This window comes from Physeter macrocephalus, chromosome 2 (assembly GCF_002837175.3).
Source record: "Physeter macrocephalus isolate SW-GA chromosome 2, ASM283717v5, whole genome shotgun sequence".
NCBI classification, from domain to species: Eukaryota; Metazoa; Chordata; class Mammalia; order Artiodactyla; family Physeteridae; genus Physeter; species Physeter macrocephalus.
The window spans coordinates 77815497-77820558 of NC_041215.1; the positions used below are offsets into that span (position 1 = coordinate 77815497).

The window sequence follows — 5062 nt, forward strand, 5'->3', positions numbered from 1 at the left end:
CAGCCGCTCCGCGGCATGTGGGATCTTCCCGGACCGGGGCACGAACCCGTGTCCCCTGCATCGGCAGGCGGACTCTCAACCACTGCGCCACCGGGGGAGCCCTATTTTTCCATTTTTGCATTCAGTCTTATTATCTTATCTTTAGTTAAGCTGTGAAATAGATTACTTTATTTTATTTATTTGTTTGTTTATTCATTTATTTTTAGCTGCGTTGGGTCTTCATTGCTGCGCGCAGGCTTTCTCTAGTTGTGGCAAGCAGGGGCTACTCTTTGTTGCGGTGCAAGGGTTTCTCATTGCGGTGGCTTCTCTTGTTGCAGAGCATGGGCTCTAGGCACGCAGGCTCAGTAGTTGTGGCGCACGGGCTTAGTTGCTCCGTGGCATGTGGGATCTTCCCCGACCAGGGCTCAAACCCGTGTCCCCTGCGTTGGCAGGCGGATTCTTAACCACGGCGCCACCAGGGAAGTCCCTGAAATAGATTATCATTGGAGCAGTTTTATGGTTCGATCTTTACCTTTTTTCTTTTTCTTTTTTCCTTTGGGAAATGTTTTCAGGCCTTTCCTGAGGTAGCCTGTTTTCTTTTTTCCCACTCTCCATCCTCCATCTGCTTTCCTTTATTTCCCAGTCTCTCCCTTTTAGTGCTTGGCTCAGGGTTAGTCTTCATCATCCAGGACCTATCTCGGGCTTCTGGTTATAAACAGCAGTGTCGTGTGTGTGTGTGTGTGTGTGTGTGTGTGTGTGTGTGTGTGCGCGCGTGTGCGTGTGTGTGTGTTGTTTCCAGTCCTGACTATCTTCAAATGTCACTTCTGATGGCTTCTAGATGGTTTCAACAAGCAGGCTGTCTCATTTCACAGGGCCTGATTCTGATAAGCCCCACGGGGTGCTCACTGGGGGTGTTTGGTGAAGGCATGCTGATTCTCCTGGTTATGCACTGTGCTCTCACTCCACCAAGCATTTGTGCTGTCATCTCTGTCTGAAATGACCTTGCCTGGCCAATTTCTACTTGTCCTTCAAGTGTCTAATCAAGCATCACTTCCTGATTTTCAGGAAGCCCCCTGGCCATCCAGACTGGGCTAGGTACAGGGTTCTTTCCTAATCAGTTGGTATAGCCATTTATGGAGCCAATCGTTCATGGCTGGAGTCAGTTCTGATTGGTCAGTTACATATCTTGAATCGCTATGGTTGGACCTCCTTCTCTGAGTTCCACTGTATCCCATATATATCCCTATTATACCCTGTATCACATTGTTCTGTATTCATCTATTTGTCTTGCTCTCCTAGTAGATGGTGAGCAACTTGAAAACCAGGACTGTCTTTTAACTCTATTCCTAATGTTGGGAACAAACTAGGCCTTTGATAAATCTTTGGAGAATGACCTAACCCCTCCACTCAGGATCTCTTAAGCTCTGCCATGGGTCCCCGCTGTCCTCAGGGCTCACATCTATTAGAGCACCACTGCTATTTGTTTATGTCTCATTTCCCCTATGACTTTGTAAAGTTCCTGGGCTAACCAACTGTGTCTTCATTCACTTTTGTTATCTGGTGCCTAGTCCACCACCTGGCATATAGAGTAGGTGCTAAATAAGTGTAGAAAAATATTTTAAACTCTAATTTAAAAGTTTCAAAGTGGCAGTGTATTCTATACCTTTTTTTTTTAATCTACTGAAGTGCCTGGCTAGTTTCCTAAAAACTGAACCATGTGATTTTTGTCCACACTTGGTTTGGATATTCCTTAGATGTGCTCAGATACCAGACTGTTAAGTAGCATGACTAGACTTTTGTTACTCTTGATATTAGGATGAGAACAAACTCTGAGACAGTGAGCACAATCTGGGCACTCTGTGCCTCCCATCGTCTTACTTATGTCCTGAAGCGTGTCTTTATTAGGCATCTGGCAGACGGGGCCCAAGCCTCTGGAAGTGAATGGGCTAGAGTTTGTGTCCAAAACTGAAGGTAGGGTTGGCATCAGGTCCACAGAGGTAGAGGGAGAGCAAGAACTGGATTGCATGTAGAGAATTGAGAGGGCGAAGAAGCTAGAGAGACCCCTGAAAGGAGGTACTGGAAAGACTTCAGAGGCAATGAGATGCAGCAAGGACCTCATGGCTGCAAACCTACAGTTGGGTCTGTGGGTGGAGAGGGATTATTTGGGGCAATGGGTGAGCTCTGAAAGAGGCAGAAAAATTTGGATTCTTGGTTTATGCAGTGGCGAGCTTGAGGACCACCACAAACACACCATGTGTGTCAGAGGACACAATGTAGACAGAACACCCTGGATGAGTGTACCCTGAATTGGTCTCAGCCAGATGGCCTTTGGGGCATGATGTGGTGGAGGAAAGATGGGGTTTTTGCTCTCCTCTGTGTTCTGAGCAGCCCAGGCTCAGACAGCAAAATCTCTTCCTCATCCTAGAATGAGGCCAAATCAGCTTAAATAAATATGATTAATAATATGTCAGAAGAGTCCAGATAAAGGAGCTCAGACCCAACCCTGGTTACCCAGGCCATGATTCACGCTGGCTCAATGGCTGTGGGCTCACAGCCTGTGCTGGATAAATGAGGGGAGATGGGGATGAAACTCCAGGGAAGAGAAAATGGTAAAACTCACTTCCACGTTTTTATAATACCAATCAGGTGGAGCAGGATTAGGTATGGAGAAAACAGACTGCATCCACTTTCCTCTTGGGAAGGAGACACTTTCTTTCCTAGCCAGCTTACGTCAGAGTAGAAGATGAGGATTTGATAAAACAATGTCTTTATTTCCTATGTATATTTCTTTGTTCCAAAAAGAGTTCTAATGTGTTTTCATGTTGGGTTCAAAGAAAAGATTGTCCTGGAAAATCACAGCTCCTTTGGAAGGGCAATTGGGATGTGAAAGCTCTTCTGCTAAATCTTCACCCTGTTAAACTGAGAACTGAATGCTCTGGCTCAGGTGGTTTTTAATTAAAGCAATTTATATTCAAAGAATGTGCACACATGCAGTCTCACACAAAATCAATGAAGTCAAGAGAGGAAACAGAAAAAAACGGATGTAACCAAGAAGTACTTACAAGGAAGGGCAAAAGAAATTTTTTTGGATTTAATTTCTGTTTAAAGTATTTGCACACATTGCCTTATTTCAGCCAAAATCCTAAATGTGTTGCACACTATTTACTATTCTCCCCCTTCTTTGCTGCCCCCCCCCTTACAAAATGAGGCTGAGTTTCATCCTAGACTGGGCATGGCTTCTTATTTTTCTTACATTTAAACAAGTAAACAGTTTGAGTGATTAATAGAGCACGTGGAATAATTTGCTGCCGCTCTCCTTCCATCAGCTCAATGGGAGTGAGGTATTAATGAGAATGTCCACTTAAAAAGGCTGCACGGTTTTGTCATTTCCATGAGGTTTGCTGGCATTTGAATATAACCCCACATTCTTTTATAAAATACATAAATGTAATCAAATAGTTGCTTTGGTTTTTTTCTGGAGGCAGAAGGAGAAAAATGTCAAACTCTCATTGTTCACTGTTTCTAACAGACCTCTTTTGTATAAATGCTATGACTTTCCAGCACAAAGTTCCAAACTGCAGATAATAGCTTAAAAGGCTATCTGAACCCATTCTGTTATGTAGATGAAAGGAAGTCTTTACAATTAATCTATGGCATCTCTGAATAAAAAAGAAGGGCACTCATCCAACTCATTTCCTTGGGCCAGGGCAGTGAGCAAGCAGAACGAAAATGCCAAGTTCTGCTGCTCGAAACCAGAGTTTGACACTGCACAAGGGCAGCCGATTAGCAACCAGATTTTTGCTTTTGACCTGTCACTGTTTGGAAATCTGAAACAGTGTGTTATTATTCAATGTTATCACTAAATTAAAAGTTAATGTAAGGCATCTGACTAAGTGTAGCATAAATATTTTAGAACCTGTTACACTGCTGTTTTATAATAAAATATTTTACGAGATTTACATATTTAAAAGGAGATGAAATAATCCTAATTTAAAAATTAGAAAACTGTTTTAGGAGTTCCCCGGTGGTCCAGTGGTTAGGACTCGGCACTTTCACTGCTGTGGCCCAGGTTCAATCCCTGGTTGAGGAATTAAGATCCCACAAGCTGCCCTGCACGGCCCACCAAAAAAACAAAACAAGGGCTTCCCTGGTGGCGCAGTGGTTGAGAGTCCGCCTGCCAATGCAGGGGAAACGGGTTCGTGCCCTGGTCCGGGAAGATCCCACATGCCAGCTGAGCCTGCGCGTCCGGAGCCTGTGCTCCGCAACGGGAGAGGCCACAGCAGTGAGAGGCCCGCGTACCGCAAAAAAAAAAACCCCAATAAACAAGACTATTTAAACCAAGGGAAGCAAGTGAAAAACTATGTTTGTCAAATTGGAATAAACATACATACCGGGAAATACGCATGACACGTCATCCTAGAGAATCGATTTTATTAATAAAATTGTTTCTCCAAATTTGTTTATATTACAACAAATACCATATTAAGGAATCAAATGCAAGTAATGGCAAAATAAGAGATTTTTAAAAATTGAGTTAATTACATCAGTTAAAATGGCATCTGCCATTTGGGGCATTCAGGTGAAAAGACTTGGGATTGCTCAGTTATCTGAACTAATAAGCATTTAGGGGGATCAGTTACAAAATAATTATGCAGATCAGTACTGTTCTATATGCAAGCAATTAATGGAAAATGTAATAAAAATTGAGATCCCATTCACAAGACATACATACACACAAAACATAAAATACATGGGAATAGAAATGTGCTAGACTTATATTTAGAAAAAAACAGTTTCTTTCTGAGACATGGAAAGGAGGATTTGAATACATGGAGAAACATTTTCTATATTTCTACCACTGATGACACAATATTAATAAGTCAATCTCCTCAATTAAGCCCTGATTATTAACACATTCCTAATGAAAAATGCCAATGGGATTTTAGGGAGAACTTGACAAAAATGTTCTAATGTTCACCTGAAAAAAAAAAACCATGTAGGAGTATCTAGGAAAATCCTGAAAAAGTAGAATAATGATATAGGACTTGCCCACGTTTAAAAATATATCATAAACTTTTTTTGA

At 42.3% G+C, this 5062-nt stretch overlaps 1 non-coding gene across 1 annotated transcript; it reads left to right on the forward strand.

Moving 5' to 3' along the window:
* The first annotated feature begins 3997 nt into the window (after window positions 1–3997).
* TRNAE-UUC (transfer RNA glutamic acid (anticodon UUC)) lies at window positions 3998–4069 on the forward strand. Its single transcript has one exon. It is a non-coding gene; the product is annotated as a tRNA-Glu (tRNA).
* Window positions 4070–5062: the final 993 nt, after the last annotated feature.